At 34.0% G+C, this 22,117-nt stretch overlaps 2 pseudogenes; one reads left to right on the forward strand and one right to left on the reverse strand.

Annotated features, from left to right (window-relative positions):
- Positions 1 to 1,993: 1,993 nt before the first annotated feature.
- LOC122136325 lies at positions 1,994 to 9,396 on the reverse strand (annotated as a pseudogene).
- Positions 9,397 to 10,465: 1,069 nt separating this feature from the next.
- Positions 10,466 to 22,117, forward strand: LOC109111833 (annotated as a pseudogene).

Consider the following 22,117-nt stretch of genomic DNA (forward strand, 5'->3'; position numbering starts at 1 on the left):
ACGGAAAAAAAAATTTTGTTCTTTTTGTAAAGAAAATGTAACCACAGTTTTCAACACTGAATAATAATCAGAAATGTTTTCTTGAAGCAGCAGTCAATCAGCATATTAGAATGATTTGAAATGACCCTCGTCTTTCCTGGCTTCTCCTCTAACATTGAGTACAAAAACGGTGCAACTTTCTATTTGTAGAAAATTTGTAAATCCTCTGCACTGAATTCATCAGTAGCCTACTCCTACTACGATAGTTACTAGAAACACATTTAACAGCAGACAGCCAAACACTGGTATAGATTGTGATTTTATTAGCTCAGTTTTGCATCTTTATGTCTGTCGGTTTGTGATATTTGGAAACGTAGCCTGACGGCTCACATTCACAAACAGCCCATTTACATTTCAACAACAATTACAATAAATTACTGTCCATACTAATAAATAATACTAGTATTTTATAATTTTTTAGAAACTGATTTCAAGTATCCTTTGACATCACAGAAATTCACAAAGAAAACCTACATAAATTCTGTACAGAACACACAATTCTGTTTCCTTATCAAACAAAAAAAAAACATTTACAATTTATCCAACATTGCCAATGATGATGACCACACACACACCCACAACACCCCACACACACACACATCACTTGAAAAATGCCCATGCTTATGAATTTACGAGGCTCAACCAATTGGTGTGAGTTTGTGGGGCATTACTATTTAAACAGACCAATGGAAGACTAATGCTTTAACTTGACTGAAAACACTGCAATCAATAAGATTGCGGAAAGTGATTACAGATTTTTTGTAGTTCCAAAACGCTGAAAATGAGCCATTTCTGTACATCATCTTGACGGTTTTTGTTAACTGACTGAAGTACGCTCGTGGTTGAACACAGATATTTTTTTTCACATTTTTTCTACATTATTTTACTACATAAGTAGTAACTAGTGAAGTAATGGCATTACCTTTTACATTTACAGGAAAATACCTTACCTAACCGATATACACTGACCAGCTCTCCCATCCTGTGCTGAGAGAAAGTGCAGAGGCAAAAGACACATCCTTCAGCCTGAGGCTTATTCATATTCACTCTCGGGTGTAAAGTGGCCCTTTACAGTTACCACAGATATTACTTTTTGGGAGGTTTGTTATTAAACATAATAAGCAGCACCCAGTTTAGTGACGACAACAAGTACCACAAAAGTCACGTTATGCATTACGTTTCCATAAAAGGTAACTAAGTAATGAAATTAACTGTATTTATTTTTAATGGGAGTAACACAATTATTGTAACTGGCATCACTTTTTAAGTAACTTTCCTCCACACCGTTAATAATTATTTTATTTATTTTATTTTTTTTACTTGTCTTACAAAAAAGGTTGGTGAAAACAAGTCTAAACAGGACCACAGAGGTCGTCGTGCTGAACCAGTGTTATTGGAACATTTTATTGGTTTATTTTTCCTTTTTAAATGGTTTTTTAGAGTTTACTTCAACTGTAAGAACCCTTTTAAGTTGTTTAAGTGAAGGAGAGTTTAAGAGTTAGTTTACAACCGCTTACGTATAAGCTTTTTACTTGCTGGCACATGTATGGCATGCTTCAAAATTCATAAAAATTGTGAAGATTATACATGATGAAGAACAAACTGTAAGAATCACAAACTTCGTTGCTCACAGATCGTCATTTTTCCTCTTCAGTTATCCAAAAGGCGCTGGAAAAAACCAACCAAAAAACACGTCATCACTTCAAGCGCTCTATTGCATGAAATATGTTAAACTGATGTCCACAGCCTGTGTGTGTAGGGTTTTTTCTGTGTGAACTGCATCGTAAACGCACAGAAATCTGGACACTCCTAGGTGGACAAACAGGAACAGAATGACTCCACTGCAGCAAAGGAAGGAAACCACTTGATATGCTCGTTCACGGTCACACCACACAACACACACACACACACACACACACTACACACACACACACAGACTGGCGTTCGCACTCCATTAACAAAACCATCCCGCATAATCGTCATCTTCATCGCCGGTGGCGGGCCGCGCTGCCCTCCCTTGAGGATCAGCAGGAGATTTCTTCTTCTTTCCGCCTCCTCCACCGGGCACCTTCAGAGAGATCGCCGAGCTTGGCATACTGCACACACACAGACCAGAAACCAGCTATTGATTATGTCGACTTGCAATGATTACTGGAGGTTTTTGAAAAATATAGTAATGCCTAGTACATATGTTTATGTTTCCACCAAGCATATCGTTTACTGAAAACAAAACAAAAACAACAACAAAAAACGTACTTAAAATAAAGCAAGGTATAAAATAAAATATATTCAAAACAACTTAAACTTATTTTATTTCAGGCTAGTTTGGCCAAGACATTTTTTAACTACATTCCTAAATGTTTTTTTTTTACAATTTTGTACTAAATTATTCAGTCCCAAAAAAGCTAAAACTACCAAAAGATTATAAAACTACACACAAATTGCAAAAATTACAAATGACAATATAATATGTAGGATATATATATATATATATTATATATCTATATATATATATATATAATATATATATCACAATGTATTCAACAGTATTACAAACAAAGTAGCTATAAACAGTAACCAAAATATAAAATATATTTTGTGATAATTAAGATAACATGAAAGCCTAATTTTTTTTTTTAAGATGTTCATTTTGTTTGTCTAGTTCAATGATAGTGGTCCTTGAAAAAAATAATATACTAACAGTACACTAAGTTTTTTTTTCCTAAAGGGGGTCAGGGTCAAGATTTTTCAAAATTTTTAGAAATGAATTTAAAGAAACGTGTAAGAGAAATGTAAGGTTTTTTAAGAAATACTTAAATTAATACGTTTTAATCACAATGGATGCATTAAATTGATCACTGGATGGGAGAGACATCTTCTAGTGTTTACTTTAAGATTTTCGAATAAATGCTGTTCTTTTGAACCGTCCTATTCAGCGTTGCCATCACAGAAAATAAGTACATTAACTACAAATATATTAAAATAGAAAACTGTTTGTTTAAATTTGGAAACTGTTTTTCCACATAAGTAGGAGAAACTTCTTTACCACCCACACATCATACATTATATTATATATATATACAGTACAAGGTCAAACAGTTTGGAAACATTACTATTTTTAATGTTTTTGAAAGAAAGTTTCTTCTGCTCATCAAGCCTGCATTTATTTGAATCAAAAATACAGAAAAAATGTAATATTGTGAAATATTAGTTACACACTTAAATAATTGTTTTTAAATTTATTATACTTTAAATTATCATTTATTTTCTGTGATGCAAAGCTGAATTGTTAGGATCATTATCACACATGATCCTTTAGAAATCATTCTAATATGATGATTCATTATCAAATTGGAAACAGTTATGCTGCTTAATATTTTTTCAGAACAACTTGATACTTTTTTTAGGATACTTTGATGAATAAAAAGTAAAAAAAGAAAGAAAAAAGAAGCTATGTTTTAAAATAGCAATATTTTGTAATAACAATATACACTACTGGTCAGTAATTTGGGGTCAGTAATTTTTTTTCTTTTCTTTTTTTTCAATAAAAAATCAAATATTTTATTCAGCAGGATGTGTTAAATTGATAAAAGTGAGAGTAAAGAAAATATATTATTAGAATAGAATATTATTAGATTTTTTTTTTTATTTTGAATAAATGCAGTTTCTTTTTAAAAACCTTTTATTCCATCAAATTAGATTAGACAGCAGAACTGTTTTTCCAACACTCATAATAATCAGAAATAGAATGATTTTCTAAATGATCATGTGATAGACTGGATGTTTACATGTTAACAACACGAAGGCTAGGAGTATGGATGCTGAAAATTCAGCTTTGTGGGGGGCTCACAGAATAAATTATTTTTTTTAAAGCTCTGTATATTCAAATAGACAACCATTATTTTAAGTTGTAATAATATTTTCCACAAATATTACAGTTTTTTTTTCTGTATTTTTTGATACAAATACAATGCCAGGCTTGATGCAGCAGAAGAGATTCTGCCTCTTCAAAAACATTACAAATATAATGTTTTCCAAACTTTTGACCTGTACTGTATATAGATATATATATATATATATATATATATATATATTATATAGATTATATATATCTATATATATTATATATATATATATAAATTATTGTTATTAATTATTTCTATTTTTATTTTACTGGTAATATAATTTACATATTTTTTAATATTTTTTTTTTTTTCTGATACTGAGCTAAATGACTCCTTTAGTGCGCGTATGAAGTTTAGTTTGAATAGTCCACAGTATTGTGTGCAAGGACTGACACGCACGTCGTTGTTCCATGGTAATTTCATAAAGGTTGAGTTGCAAGACGCGTGACAGCTTGTCCTCGTCCTGCTCGTCCAAAAAAACCCGCCAGTAGCGTCCTCCATGGAAACACAGTCCTCGCTCCCACTGACAAACCCTGGTAGACTGAACAGCACAGTATTTGACACTGATCAGAGATCACGCTGGCCAGCTGAAGGATGACGGTGTTCTACTCGTTTCTACCTGTACCGTTCTTTCTCTGACAGCACTTGTCCTGTCAGCAACAAAGTCTCCTCTGTGGAGATGAACCAGCACTTGAGCGATGGTTTTCTTTCCTGCAATATCAAACGCTGTTTCAAACTAATGCAACGTTAGAATGCCAAAATTCTAAGTTTATTTATTTCAAAAACTCACATGAGAAAAAATATTATTTAAAATGCCAGCTGAATATCAGTAATTTGCAACCTTAAAAGCAGGTGGGGTAGTTCTCCGATTTCCTTGTACATGTTCTTCTCTTATCTGAATGGACAACTGGCGGCCTCGTCCCAGCCTGAGGCACAAGAAACACAATGGCAACAGCTCAAACACCTTTCACTGGTTCAATCTAGCACTGAGCATACAGAAGCATATTTTCTACAATCATATTTACATTTAGTCATTTACCCCAAAGCGACTAACAACTAAGGACAAGGAACGCAATTCAAAATAACAAAAGAGGCAATGATATGCATTGCTATAACGAGGTCTCATTTAACCTTAAATGCAGTACACGTAGCAAGTTTTCTTTTAAATTATATAATAAATAAATAAAAAAACTGATAGAATAGAAAAAGAACAGAGCAGCTAAGTGTGAGAGGCTTTCTTCTTGTTGCGTTCTGTTTAATTGTATAATAAATAAAAAGAAAACAAGTCATTAAATGAATAGAGTGCAAGTATAAAAGGGACAATTTTTTAAGAAAAAAAATCATATTTTGAATTAGTTTTTCTTTTTTAATTTTTCAGTTTCTTTAAAACATTTGAATTTCTACGATTAAAGTTTTTAGTGAATACATTTTATGGTTTTAGTTAAGAATAAGTTATAAAACTTTTTAAAAGTTTTAGGTAACAACACAGGCATCATGATTTCAGATGACTTGTAATATAGTAATAGAATTCATATAGCTTTAATTAATTTTATTATGAAAGATTTTAATATTATATAATTATAATTTTTGTACTATATTACTTTTAAGCAGATTATTAAAGTATTTATGAATATTTCTAATTAGTTTTTATTTCTATAATTTTCCATTTTAAGTTTTTTTGTTCACGTTTTAGTAATTCTATTGTTTAGTCATTTTTATTAGTTAAAAAAAATATATTTGAAGATCATCATTTATTTAATTTCAAAGAATAAATGTTTTTTTGATATTTGGTGTTTAGTTAACAACACTGTTTTGTGAAGTCATCAGGAGAGCTAGTGAAGTAATAAGGTGAGTAATATATTATAATATAATGCAACCTATGGGACTTTATTAAAACACTTTTGATCATGCATCACATTGATTTTACCACAGTTAAGGTGTTATGTAATACATGACATGGACTGTTAGATGCTTAAGAGGGCACCTATTAGGTGTGTGTTTTTTTTGGGGTGTTTTTTTTTTTACTTTTTCCTTTTGCTGTGTAATATATCTGTTTTGTGCATGTAAACCAATATGCAAAGTTAAAGTCAAAATCAAAGAGAGTTTGAATCTCCTCCAAACAGAAAATTTTGCCTGAAATGCCTTATTGGTTTGTCCTGCCATTATATTTTCTGTGATTTAGCTATGTATTCCATGTTTTTGTTTGCTATTTTTTTGCATAATGCAAACACCTACTGCTGCTTTGGCCCGCCCACAAGGACTGTTGGAAAGCCAGTTATGGTAAAGAGCATTACACACCATCTAATTGGCTGACCAATCAACCAACAGCCAGGGTTGGCTGACCAATCAGAGAAGACTTGGCTTTTTGGAAGGCGGGGCTTTAAAGAGACAGGAGCATTTCAGGCAGAGAGTGAAAAGAGCTGCTGCAGCAATATACAGTATGAGAAAAATATGTGCTTTTTAAACATTAAATCATGTTAAATCATCATTTAATAAATCATCACAATATGGACAGTTTTAATGCTTGAGGACGCACCTGCGCAGTCCCTCACCATAAGTCTGGAGGCTTTTTTCCCAGAAGCGTCTGCGGCCTCTCTGAGGCGATCTTTCATTCTGAACACAACACAAACCAGTAAACATGGGTTATGTGTGGACAAATGGATGAATTTGGATCATTTCCAGGATTATTTATTAATCATTTTTGCATTTCCTCACCTCAAACACAGATGCGGCCTTCTGATACAAGTCCACGGCTTTCTCCAGATCAATCGGCTCGATGAGTCTGAAGAAGTGGATGGCACTAGTCAACACCGGTAATGGTAACACAACCTTTGCATGCATATTAGAGTTTTAGTTTAACGCATAAGAAACTACACAAACAACCTCTCAAAAAGAGTTTGGATCTGTTTACTCACTTCCCAGCTCTGTCCAAGGCTATTCCAGCGGTGCCGCGTCCCGTTCTCCACGTACATGATGCTGGCCTTCTCGATCAGCTGAATGGCTTCAGGCATTTTCTTCATGTCCTGCAGGTGTAGAAGAGTCACTCACACACATCTCAAACCTACAGGCCATCCATGACAATCACTGCATGACCAGCTCACCTTCAGCATCATGCCAGCCTGTTCATATGCTCTGAGAAGAAGAAAAGCACGTTTTATCGTGGGTTACATTGTACAGATGTGTAAGTAAAAAAATATAGTTCAATTAACTACAGTAATATGTTTGAACTATTAAAGGAAATTGGTAAACTATAGATTAGTTTAGTAAATGTATAGATTAGAGTTAATGAGCAGCCTAATCGTTATTTGAAACATTATTGGTCACTTACTTTGCTGCGTGGAAGAGTCTGAAGAATTTTAGTTAAGTAAATATGAGTATTGAATGAGAGACTAAACCAAAATTTAATCAAATACTATACTGTTCAGAAGTTTGGGGTCGGCAGGATTCGTTTCATGTTTTTTGAAAGAATTCCTCCTTCTGCTCACCAAGACGCATTTATTTGATCAAAAAATACAGTAAACAGTAATATTGTGGAATATTATTACAATTCAAAATAACTGTTTCTAACTGTGTGTAAATTGTAATTTATTCTTGTGATGCACAGCTTCATTACTCCGTTCAGTGTCAACATGATCCTTCAGAAATTATTCTAGTCTTTGATTTTCTGATTATTATCAATGTTGAAAGCAGTTTTGCTGCTTCATATTTTTGTGCAAAAGGTGTTTTTTTCAGGATTCTTTGATGAATATACTGTAAGTTCAACAAAGAACAGCATTTATTTGAAAAATAAATCTATAATTGTCTTTTACTGCTAATTTTGATCAATTTAATGGACCCTTGCTGACTAAAAATCAATAATTTCTTTCCAATCAATCAAGCACATCCATCAATCTTAACCACAAAAAACTTACAGAAATTATCAAGAAAAAACACAACATAATACACAACATCCCTATATATATTACCCAATATTTAAAAGAATTGACATTAAGGTGAATAAATGAGCATAAAAATAAAATCAGATACTGTAAATCTCTGTGGTATATGGCTCTTCTGCACATTAATTAGTTTTGTTTGTTAAATTAACTTTTTGTAATTATGATTTCTTTTGGGAGGAGAAGATTACGCTTTGTTTTCTGCTGTGTGGTACTCGGCCTCCTTCAGATATGCATCCTTTCGCTTGTTCGAACTGTTGGCGTTTTTTAAAAGCCCAGCTGTTTATAACACCAACAGACAATTGCGCGTTTATGGTCCCAATTTCACAACATAATGACCTTCATCAGTAACCATCAGTGCAAGACGTCAGTTTACTGAAGGTCTACATCACCTGCTTTTGCCATCTCTGAAGCGGCTCCATCATAATCAGGTTTCCACTTGGACATGCTGGTCTTCAAGCTGCATAAAGTAAAACAAATATTGTATGGTGTTCACTAGTATCCTCCCAACCCTTGCGAAAAAGAAGTGTGCTTAAATGTATTGAATGTGCATGTATTTTGCTGTGTTTGATATACATACTAAAGCACAATGGCCCAAAATTACTTGATAATAATTTTGTGTGTTATTCAATATCATGTTTAAAGTAAATAGATTTTAAACCTACTAAACTGCAACTTTATCATTATAGATGTGGAATTAAAATGTATATGTACAATTTTCAATAGAAATTACATCAAGATATAATTTAGTTTACCATAAATGCTTCTCAGTAGATACACTTTCAAAATATTTTAAAGACTACAGAATTAATTATTAAATTGCATTAGTTTACACTAAAGTACTCTTTTTAAAAGTACGCTTCTCTTCCCAATGTAACATATATTACAAAACATATCATAATGCACAGTTGCACATAATATAAAAAAAATATGTTTTAAAAAAAAACACAAAAACACCCTGAACTTTAGACTCAAAATCTTCTGTTTGCTGAGATGTGTAGCCTGTGACAACTTGCCCCGGTGTCTACTGCCTGATGGGCACATGAACATGCACTATATTTCAGGAATGGCGCACATCATCAGTAGAAGCCTCATAATAATAACCGCATCAGGACCACTGCTGCTGTCGCCAAGGTAACCTCAATCATCTGGCACGCGCGATTACTCAATCAGTCTCGCTGTGTAACTTTATCATGAACGCGCATCAGAATCCTTAACCAACCAAAAAAACACTTCACTTACACGAAGATAAATGAAAAAAAAACATCCATCATCAGCATTACTGACTGACAGCGACAGCAGGATCGTATGTCGGTGTTTGTGTGCGAATGCATGAATATTTTTCACATCTCACCATTTCTCGGCTTTGGCGATGTGCTCGTGCGCCTCGTTGATCTTCTGCGCAGCCATGGCTCTCGGTTTCGCGGATGAAGAGGACACAGACCGACCCGAGGATGAGGATGGACTGTTACGTAGATTATCCTGATTTTCTTCAACAGCTCGTCCACGTCACGGTGTTTTTCTACGGGAGCCCGAGTGGGATGCTGCAATGCACCATTAAACATCTACGATTTACACTGCCTCGTTTTTATTATACTCATGCATTTATTTGAGTATAAGTAGAATATATTTATTAATATTATTATTAATTTATTTCTTTACGGATTTAAAATGTGTAATTTTTATTCAGTTTAATTATTAATAAATAATATAGATAACATTTTCAATGTGTTTCGAGATATTTACCTTGTATTGTATTGTATTGTTTTATATTATAATATATAATATTATGTTATAATGTGTGTGTGAAGTAGACCATATGTATTTATTTATTTATAAATATAATTTTTGTTAGAATATGGATAGCATATTTTAAATGTGTTTACAGATATTTGCCTTATTTTCATTATTCATTTATTTACATATGATTTCTATATATTCTAAGTAAAAGTTATTTGTTTGTTTGTTTTATTTAATGTATTTATTTATTGACGGATTGAATGTATTTGCGATTTTAGAATATAGGTAATATTTCAATTACCTTTTCAATTTATGTGTTTATAAATATTTTCCTTATTTTTGTTATTCAAATGTTTATGTATAAGGGAAACGTATTTATTTACTTATTAACGGATAGAATATATATATATATTATATATATATATATATATATATATATATAATATACAGAGAGAGAGAGAGAGAGAGTGTGCGTGTGTATATATATATATATATATATATACATACACCTGTAGCCTATATATCTTTTCCTATCTTACATGTGCAGTATTTAAATTGTATTAATAAAGACAATTTTTTAACTGTCAAAAAAATTGAGAAAGTTTTTAACTGGTGCGATAATGGAAACAATTTTTACGCTATCGTGTAAAACATTTAGTTTAGACAAAAAAGTTCAATATTAGGCTGGTTTATAGAATTAAGATTTTTTTGTATGCTTTTTATTAAAAAGTAAAAACAAACAAACAAACAAAAGAACTGTTGAAAAGGCGACAGATGTCTGCTGTTTATTTTAGACATCTGACATATAATTTTTATAATGGGTCAATTTTGTTCCGCTCTTCCTTTGGAATGCGTCGGAACCGGAAGTGGCGGTGACGTCACGGTCGCTCTCGTATTCCCAGCGCAGGACAACAACTGACTGACTGTCTGAGGAGATTGAAAACTTTGACAAACTCTTCAGAAAAGCCGCTTTAAAGTTTAGTAAAGTTTCCCTCCGTGATGTGCGGGCGTGTTTGAAGCGGACTGGCCGTGCGGCAGATGTGGACTGGCCGTTAGTGGTGGATGGAGTCGGGGTTCGGTGTCCAGCGGAGGGCCGGCGGTGGCTCGCCCGCTGTGGGAGCGTCGCAGCGCCGCAGGAAGATGCCGCCGAGAGCCGCTGATTATAAACTGCAGGTGATCATCATCGGCTCCCGTGGAGTGGGAAAGACCAGCCTGATGGAGAGATTCACCGATGACACCTTCTGCGAGGCGTGCAAGTCCACTGTGGGTAAGACGAACTGACCGAAAGAGAGAGTTAAAGCTGTCAGTCTGGAGGGGCAACAACAACAAAGACTGTCAGTTTGTTTGTTTACTAGTATCTGTTATCTTTCTGCTTAGTTATTACAACAATACACTCCACATCATTGTGTTTATCTAATAATAAACTATAGATAGATAATGAGTACAGCATATACAGTTAACAGTGATAAGCCGACTATAGATGGTTAAGTATGGATAATTAATAATCTCAATAATATAATTATGTAATTAAATAACAGCAGCTAGTTAGTATGAAATAGCTATGTAACTAAAATATATATAAACTGTATCAGTGATCATCAGTGTTTACTTAGTAAACCATAAATGGTTATTAAAGATTAGATAACTAAGTTAAATTATTTCAGTAATTTAAATTTAATTTAATTCAACTCAAATTGTGAAACTCATGTATTAAATAAATTGAATGCACACAGACTGAAGTAGTTTAAGTGTTTGGTTCTTTTAATTGTGATGATTTTGGCTGATATATTAACAAAAACCCACCAATCTCAACAAATTAGAATATGGTGAAATGCCGATCAGCTAATCAACTCAAAACACCTGCAAAGGTTTCCTGAGCCTTCAAAATGTTCTCTCAGTTTGGTTCACTAGGCTACCACAATCATGAGGAAGACTGCTGATCTGACAGTTGTCCAGAAGACAATCATTGACACCCTTCACAAGGAGGGTAAGCCACAAACATTCATTGCCAAAGAAGCTGGCTGTTTCACAGAGTGCTGTATCAAGCATGTTAACAGAAAGTTGAGTGGAAGGAATAAGTGTGGAAGAAAAAGATGCACAACCAACTGAGAGAACCACAGCCTTATGAGGATTGTCAAGCAAAATCGATTCAAGAATTTGAGTGAACTTCACAAGGAATGGACTGAGGCTGGGGTCAAGGCATCAAGAGCCACCACACACAGACGTGTCAAGGAATTTGGCTACAGTTGTCGTATTCCTCTTGTTAAGCCACTCCTGAACCACAGACGAAGTCAGAGGCATCTTACCTGGGCTAAGGTGAAAAGAACTGGACTGTTGCCCAGTGGTCCAAAGTCCACTTTTCAGATGAGAGCAAGTTTTGTATTTCATTTGGAAACCAAGGTCCTAGAGTCTGGAGGAAGGGTGGAGAAGCTCATAGCCCAAGTTGCTTGAAGTCCAGTGTTAATTTTTCCACAGTCCTGTGATAGGGCTGCACGATGTGTCCCGTTTAAGCATCGATATATCGCGATGTACGAATCCACGATAGTCAACAGGCGCAGGATGTGCGATGTACGCTGTCCGTAGTTGATCCGTTATTCATTAACCGTGCGGGGGCAGCTGCTCCCCCGGCCCTTGACGAATGTGATGAGCGGATTAATTGCAACAGCTTAACCATCATAGAGTGAAAGTTTATCATTTGCATGTGTTTTTAAGTCCTGTCAGTTAAACACGGCGCATATGATATAAGAACGAGCAGAGAGCGAGCGAGAGAGAGAGAGAGAGAGAGAGAGAGAGAGCCCCGGCCGCGCGCGTGCGCGCGCTTACCTTCACCGTTCTTTCAAAACAACACGAGCGCTGTCTTGCTCTCTCTCCCTCGCGCATATTAATCAAAATCAATTGACACGATGGTGTCGAACAAAAAAAAAAAAAAAATACTATCCAGTGATGAAATGTTTTTTCTGTGTTGTCAAATCTTGTGCGATATCCTAAACTGCCGAGATAATTACACAACGCGTGCCGTACACGTCTGATTCGCGAACTAATGATTCCTTTGAACCGATTCAATTTAATGAATGGTTTAAACACCTGACCTGTCCAACACTGAACTCACGAGACGTCTGAATTAGTGTATAAAAAAAAAATCTGTAACCTTTACAATAATATTCTATTTATTAAACTATTTAACTACATTATTTTACATTTTACTATTACTAATCTGCACTTCTACGACATTAATTTCACATTTATAGGCTATAGCCTTCATTGTTGAAATCAAAAGTTGTACCAGTATTTGTTAACATAGTTTATGCACTGTGAAGTTAACATTACCAAACAATGAACAGTTGTGTTTTTATAAACTAAGATAAACAAATATTAATAAAATATAGTAACAAAAGTATTGCTCGTGGTAAAGTTCATGTTAGTTAATGTGTTAACATTCAAACCATATCCTAAAGTTACAAACAAATAATTTACTCTAATTTAAATAAATACTCTGATGTTTAAATCATTTAAAATGAGAATGTAAGTGTGCTCACCCCATTTTTGTTTGTAAGAAAGAAATTAGATTAGATTTCATATCGCAATATACTATCGCAGAAAAATAAAATATCGCAATGTAATTTTGTTCCCAAAATCGTGCAGCCCTAGTCTGTGATGATTTGGGGTGCAATGTCATCTGCTGGTGTTGGTCCATTGTGTTTTTTCAGTCACTGCACCCGTTTACCAAGAAATTTTGGAGCACCACACTTCCTTCTACAGACCAGCTTTTTGAAGATGCTGATTTTATTCTCCAGCAGGATTTGGCACCTGCCCACACTGCCAAAAGCACCAAAAGTTGGTTAAATGACCATGGTGTTGGTGTGCTTGACTGACCAACAACTCACAGACCTGAACCTCAGAGAGAATCTATGGGGTATTGTCAAGAGGAAAATGAGAAACAAGAGACCAAAAAATGCTGAAGGCCACTGTCAAAGAAACCTGGGCTTCCATACCACCTCAGCAGTGCCACAAACTGATCATACTCTCCGCCACGCCGAATTGAGGCAGTAATTAATGCAGAAGGAGCCCCTACCAAGTATTGAATACATGTACAGTATATGAACATACTCTCCAGAAGGCCAACAATTCACTATTTTTTTTTTTTTTTTTTAATTGCTCTTATTAAACTGCTTCAGTATGTGTGCATTGAATTTATTTAATACACAAGTTTCACAATTTGAGTTGAATTACTGAAATAAATGAACTTTTCCACAACATTCTAATTTATTGAGATGCACCTGTAGATTAAAAATATTTCAAGTTTGGTACACATATATATAAAACTGATACACATTTAAAAAACATATAGATTTTTAATTAATTACAGACACTTATATATATTGTCAAAAAAAAAAAAAAAAAAAATGGACAATGGTTATTTAGTAGAAGTAAAACATTTAGTAAAACATAGATGGTTATTTTATATATATGTTTGTGTGTGTGTGTGTGTGTGTGTGTGTGTGTGTGTATATGTGGGTGTAACATATTTTTAAATGTCAAAACATATTTAAATACATTTTAAATTGTAATAATATTTCACATATTATGTGTATATAAAGTAGATAATTATATAATTATAAATAATATGAATGTTCATTTTTGTATTTGTTTTCATATACATAATTAATAAACTGTGCTTAGTGAACTTTTGTTTTTGTTATCGATATTTTACTTCAGATAAAAAAAATTCTAAGTAAAAAAAAATGTATTTACCTTCTAACATAAACAGCTGCAGTAATATAATGACCACTTTAACAGGAGAACACAACAACACCTCGGAGGTCAGAGGTGTCAGTCTGGAGTGTGTTTCCCAAAAGCATCGTTAGGTAACTATGGTCACAAGTTCAAGTGAACTCTATTGCTAACGATTCAACTTGCGACCATAGTTGCAATTGTGGAAATGCACGCCTGGTCTTTAAGTTTTGGTCCTGACACTGTCAATAGAAACGTTTCAGCAAGATGTTAGAAAACCACATCTGGGCCTGTGACCACGTAAATAAGAGAATATTTTCCTGATAATAATCACACTGTTGTATTTTCATCACACAGATTGATGCAAACATTTTTCAAAGATTTAAAAGAGTTTGATGTTAACATGAATGTGAGTTTGCATCTGGGTCTAAACCGTTTTCATCCCGCATTCTCGTGCTTCCGTAATGTTATTACACAAGAGATCTGCCAAGCTCTGAATCAATCTGCATCAGTCATGTGATGAACGACGCGTTTAGAAAACAAGCATTAAAATTTTAAAACCCTTTGATACAAAATCAGTGATTTTTATGCAGTGCATAAATGGTGGATTGATGTCTGGACCAGCGCAGATGTAAAAACTGATAAGGCAAGGTGACAGGCCTTCACATCAGATTAGCTGCATGCTTACTAACCCAATGTCCCAGAATAGCCAGACACATGGTTCACAACAGCTGCTGCTACTAAACATGCCCCATCTCGAGTTTCTGCTCTGTCACACTTGAGGAAGTCATACAAGCTCAGAGAACATGATCTGTTTTGATAGTTTGTTGTCATATGCATGGGAATATTTAGACAGCAAATATACTCCATTCATATGTGTTTCATTAAATATGAATAATTTCAGTGATTTTGAATTTTAGAGGCACCGTAAAGCTTGAAGTTGCAGTATGACTGATCTTACATCTGTTTTCTTCTCGTTTGTCTCTTTGTGTTTGAGGTGTGGATTTTAAAAATCAAAACCGGTGGAGCTGAGAGGAAAAGAAGATCAGGTTACAGATCTGGTGAGTTGCAGAGGAAGTGGCTGTGTCCTTATCATTGACTCAGCCCACCATGTCACTTCCTGTGTCCCCTCAGAAGCACGTGAGATGAAGTAGCTCTGCACTGAGTCATACATTCCAGTCCAGAGTCCCACAGTCAAACATCTTTCATGTGTTGGTGCTGAGATTTAATCAGCTGTGTTTGCTTACAGTTAACCAACTTTTAACTAACGCTGTGGCACTGAGTTAAAAACTCACTGTGAGTTTTCTGATCATTTTACCATCAGAAAGAATTATTGAAGGATTAAAGTACACTCGTATCTAAAATTGTGACGTTTAATTTGTGATTGCATGCTCGCAGCATCCCAGAATTCAACAGTGAATGTGATTATATGCATTTTATTTGTGTGATATCACTAATATCATAACACTAACTGATGTGTATGTCCTGTGTACGTCCTTTTTTCACACTGCTCCTGTCAATCATGCCGACTCTGCCGTTTTGTTTATTCCATTCTATTCATTTATGACCTTTCCTAGTTGATTATTTTCTACAATTCTATTGTGGTCTGGGTTTATGGCATGCTGTTCTATTTCTTATCTATTTCTTATTTCTTATCTACTCTATTCTGATCTGTTTCTTAGGGGGAAAAACCTGACATCTGAGATAAAAAAAAAAAAATTAATATAGAAAATGTGAGATAAAAACTCAGACTTTGGACTTTTTTTTTTTTCTTCTGAAAATGAGTTTGCATCTCGCAATTCTGTTTTTTTTTGTTTTTTGTTTTGGTTTTTCTGTTTCTGCCATGGATATCTAAAAATATATAAAAGGTGAATAAATACATTTGGACCTTTATTCTCAGAATTGCAAATTTCTTTTTTTTTTTTCTTTTTTTTTTCAGAATTGCAAAAAAAAAATCTAGAACATTTTTGATATTTGTGGCGGAAACAAGCTTCCATTTTCGCTTTTATTTTATTCTGATTTATTTGATTTTTTCTGTTATTATTCTATTAGTTCTACTCGTTTCTGTTTTTGTTTTATTTCATTTGGGTCCCTGATGTATTCTATTCTGTGTCTTTGGTGTTCTATTTAGATAAAGTTAAATTTATTCTGTTCTGTTGCGATATTTTTATTTTTTTTTATAATGTTTTAAAATTAATACTGCAAATGGCATGTGGGGGGACTCCTAATAATTAAAAAATATAAATTTAAGAAATGTATCTTTTTATCGTTTAGGTTGTTTAGTAGTTATAGTTTATTTTTACTATCATACCATTCACTAACAATGTAGTCCTTATAGAAAATACAGATGTTACTCTTTCTCATTGTGATTATGTTAAGTCCTCTGTATCACAAAATTGATTAATAAACAGTGGATTAGAATAGTCTATTAAATTATTAACCTAATCATGGACAACCCTAGTTCCTTTCTCTTACTTCATTTTGGTAGAGTCTATAAACTAATGTTTCTTACTTTATTGGTTCCAGTGGTGTCCTGATTCAGTCCTTTTCAAACCAATCATAAACTAATACTAACCTGCCATCACCTCTCCACCCACTTTATCATCATTATTATTTCCTTTGACCCTGAAACTCGCCGGCTTCTGCAGATGTCCTGCTTTGAATGTCCTTGTCTGTAACACATGTCCGCTCACATCCAGCTAGACAGCATCCATGGCTCTGTCTTAACTGCTCATTGACATGTGACGCCTCACCGGTCCTCTTTGTGACATCATATCCTGTTTTGGAAAAATGCAGCCAGACTAGTGAATAAGGTACAGTAAAAATGAGGAAATTAATGTCTGTCATGTGCCGTGATGTTCAAAATGAACCTTTTTCCTTTTGCCTTTGAATCAAGATTGTTTGATGAAAGACTGCTGAAATATATGAATGTTTCATGGATTATTGATTAAAACAAATGATCCGTTCAAGTCAATAACCCACCTTCCTGTGATTTATCGTGAATGATTCATTGGTGCATGTTATGTTTGTCTTTGTCATCTTTTATTAAATAGAAAAAAACCCCCTGATTTTCTGTTCAGCTGATGTCACAAAACCCCTTACTTTTTCCATCCCTCCCTTCCGGCCGTCTGTGATTGTAAGAGACACTTTTCACTGATAAATCCATTATCCTTCTCTTATAGTCAAACATATGATTTATTCCCCATTCTGAATGTCATGCAAGTCTAATAATGTTTTGAATGAATTGCAGGGACACAGCAGGTCAGGAGAGGTGTAACAGCATCACTTCAGCGTATTACCGCGGCGCGAAAGGCATTGTGCTGGTGTATGACATCACCCAAGCAGGAACCTTTGAAGACCTGCCTAAATGGATGAAGATGATAGACAAGGTGCTCAAGTTATCTGTTATGCAGCAAATATCTATCTACTCTATATCTAATGTCTATATATCCACACTAAGAGAACGTTCTTCCTAATGTGTTGTTTTGCTTCTGTGCAGTACGCATCAGAGGATGCTGAGCTCCTATTGGTTGGTAACAAACTGGACTGTGAGTCTGATCGCGCCATCTCACGACAACAAGCTGAGAGGGTGAGAGCAGTGTTATTTTAATATTGTTTATATACAATTATAATATTTATTGTTTGTTTATTTATTTTTATATTAATAAATGATAAATAAATATAATATATAATACTTTTAAAAAATGTTTTAATTTTAGTAATTTTTAGTAATTTTTATTTCCGTGTTAACTTTATTTTTTATTTATTTGAGTAACTTTAGCACTTTATTTTGGTTTCTGAAAATGACTTTTAATAGGTTTAGTTGTAGTAAGGAATGACAGTGTTGCTAGCTAATGTCTTTTTTCTATAAATAACAAAGGGTTCTTCCTCTTTTTCAGGTATTTCTTAACTTGATATAACCTAATGTTGTAGATGCTGAGTTGAAAAAAGTAATAAAAACTTTCTGTCATGTACAGTTTTTTTTTTTTTTTTCACGACAACAAGCTGGGAGGGTGAGATCAGTGTTATTTTTGTATTATTTAAATTGTATTTATTAATATGTTATATTATTATTCCAGTTTTTAATTTTAATTTTAGTTTAAATTTGATAAGTTTTGTTAGGTGCTTTTGTCATTTTGGTACCTCAAATAATTTATTTCAGTTAATTGCTAAAGCAACGTTTCCAATATTTTCAAATGATGTACTGTATATAATGCACTATAAAGCACATCAAATATCAGACGTTTTTATTTTAATGGTTTTTAATGAAAAAACTAGGTATTTAAAATGTATAATTTAAACTTACAATCTGTAAAGGAGTGGAAAAATTGGTCAAATAAATTCAATCTCAGATAATTTTACATGAGCAAAACAGGCACTATTTTTGGATCCAGCTCCTCAGAATTAGTTCAGCAAATGTTTTGTTCAGCAAATATGAGTGATGTTATTATGCCTTTTTATTATTTGCCATTAGAACTTTATTATAGCCTGAATTTACTTCAAATTCAGCTGTATAAATCCGTCTCAGGTTTACCTTGACATTTAGTTTGGTGGAGGACAATGCTGTGTTTTGAGTCTTTCAGTTCATCCAAAGCCCTGGACACAAGGACATTATTCTGCCTGAGACCTCCACAAAGAAATTCCTTGAATGCTCTGAATAATGCCTCCTCCAACCTTCCCAAACCCACTGAGACTAAAGCTAACAGGACTAGTGAAAGCACACTTCACAGGAATAGTTCACCCAGATATTGTTATTTACTTGATCCGAGTATTATAAAAGCATCTTCATACATCTTCTAAAGCTCTGCAATAGCTTGGGTTGTTACCATTAAGGAGAATAAAGAAACTAAGAAAGCTGATTGCATTAGAAATGTACCAAATATTGAATTATTTGAATATTTAACCCATTCAGAAGCGCTATAACACTGAAATAAATTTCTTCACTTCTGGCAGTTTGCTTCACGGATATCAGGGATGCGTTTCTGTGAGGCCAGTGCCAAGGATAACTTTAATGTGGATGAGATATTCCTTAAACTAGTTGATGACATTTTGAGTAAGGTAAGTGGAGCTGTCTTGTTACAGTTTCAACAAATTCTTTGTTCATCAAAATGTTCATTTTGAAACATTTGATTAAAAATTGCGAGTTTCTCAGTGTCTGAGAATGTGGCATCATCATGACTCAAATTATATCATCATGAGATAAAAGGAGTCTTCAGGATTTCAGTAGACATGCAGAGACAAAATCTGACTATTTACGAAAAGTCTGACCCCAAGTATAATGGCAAATAATGGCCCACTTAGACAGGAAGGACCCGTCTGATCAACATGTAAAGTGACCCACTACAGTTTGTTTTGTATATGACATTTTGGAGATCAAAGCAAGTGAGATTGTTTACATGAGTGCATTAAACAAAAACCTCTTTTGACGATTTGACAGCATAAACTTTGCCAATGCAGTATTTATTATTTATATATTATTTTATCTTAGAAGTTTTTCTTAGACGATTAGTTTTATTATGATTCCCATTAGGGCTGCATGATTTGGGGAAAAAAATATTTATAAAAAAAAAAAAAAAAAAAATTGTATATAAAAATATATATATATATATATATATATAATATATATATATATATATAATATATATATATATATATATATATATATAATTATTATTGCTATCATGATTTTAAAATGTGATTTTAAGTTAATTTTGTGAATATATAACAGTATGAGTATGAAATTATAATAATAGTCATATTAATAAGAATAAACCGTATTATACTAAATAATATTCAATAAAATATTATAATATTTTACTGTAAAATAAAGTCAGGTATTTAAGAAAAATTATACAATAATAATTTCATTTTACAGTAAAAAAAAAACGTATGTATAGTGTAGTTTTGTATATTTTTTTGATATAAAATTCTCTGCTTTATTCATATCTCCCTTCTATATTCTATTTTCTATTTTATTCACATCATATTTCTTGATAGTTTATTGTATTTATTATATTCAATTTTTTTTATTATGTGTGTATTTCCTTAATTCATAATTGGTTCAGTTTGTTATGGTATGAGGAACAACGTAGAAAAAAATATTTCACTACATAACATTGCAACTGTAATATTGCAATATATTGCTTAATTTCTTCATTTTCAAATGTTGAGCTTTAATTTTTCCCGAAAACCATAGGAAGCCTAAAGCTTCTCTTTTGTTGTTAACATCTAGTTTATAAGCTAGTTTGGGAAGATGGCTGGCAGCATGCATTTCAGATTTATTTTGATTAATCGTGCATCTCTTTAGAGCAAGAATTTATCATTTTTGTGTTCAATGCACATAAGTCATTCTTTAAAGAGTCTGTAAATGTTGTCTTTCCTTAGATGCCTCTTGAAGTCCCCAGTAAGGAGCTGTCCAACAGCGTCCTGTCCCTTCAGCCCGAACCCGAAATCCCACCAGAGCTGCCTCCGCCTCGCATGCGCTGCTGTTGAGACTCGGTTCACGCCACCTTCCCTCTTATAACCCAACACATGCTGTTACAGACTCCCGCCACCAGGGCTGACCAGCCCATACGGATGACGAGATGATGGCCTGTCATTACCAGAGAAGATGAAAGACAAGACGCTCAATATAATCATCCCTCACAAACCATAGACTGTGCAATTTAACATACTCCGTATTTTGGTACCTCTAGATGCCAATAAAGAACATCCGTGTCATCACTCCCACACATAGATGCATTTATTTTTGACGGCCCATACATACACTACCTCGTTTCTGGGAAGCACAGGATTGCGTTTGTCCCACAAGTGCCTTCCTGATCGGAAAAGCGCTGCACACGCATCACATGCATGAAATGAGTACAAACGTATGTCATAACCCATCAATTCCTGTAGTTTACATCGTCATATATTCTCGGTAGAAACAAGAAACTTCCATTTTAATCGGACGACGGCTACTCTACGCTTGTCTTTCTCTTCTCTTCACTTTTCACGGCTGATTTCTTGCAGAAAACGTTCCCGGTCTCAATTTAGGAAGCTCCTTTCCAAATTGTTTTGGCATTAAAAGCAAAGTGGATGTAGCATAATTAATTTCTTTCGGCTGTGTTTATGAGGTGGTTGTTCGGCTTATTATTAACAACCAGGGCTGTCTTTATGCTTATGTTCTATCAGTGTTACTGTTTTTGAGGTGGATTTCGTGTTATCCGTTGTGTTTTGCACTACAATCCATTCGTAGCTAGTTTACGAACAGCTGAAATGCTGGATGTTAGTGAAGGACCTGTGTACAGAAGATTAACCTTATCATGTAGCAGCAGAGTTTTGTTGCTTCCTAGTCTTTTTTTTGGTGTCATTTAACTCGAGTAGAATAAAGGAAGGTCGCTAATTGGGAGTTCATTGTTTTATTCGCTGGATCTGAAATGCTCTCGGCGAAAGGGCTATTTCTACGTTGAGAGTAAAACGGGACATTGATTTTGATACACTTGTTCCTAACAACACTCTTCAGTTAACATCACTATGCTTCTGCCTTCCTGGACAAACTGACTCCACTGGATTTACAGTGAATCGAACCATTTGCCTGCATTAGATGAAGGACTGGAGGAATGATATAGTTGTGTCATATAGTAAAATATAACAGGTGTTTGATGGGAACGGCTGTTTCAGCTGAATCAGATATGCAGTAGCAACAAGTTATGGGAATAAGATGCATTTTTCATAAAAAACTTTCCTTAAATATAGAGGACTGACAGGGTTATTGTGCGCCTGGAA

The sequence above is a fragment of the Cyprinus carpio genome, chromosome B2 (genome assembly GCF_018340385.1).
Source record: "Cyprinus carpio isolate SPL01 chromosome B2, ASM1834038v1, whole genome shotgun sequence".
Classification (NCBI taxonomy): Eukaryota; Metazoa; Chordata; class Actinopteri; order Cypriniformes; family Cyprinidae; genus Cyprinus; species Cyprinus carpio.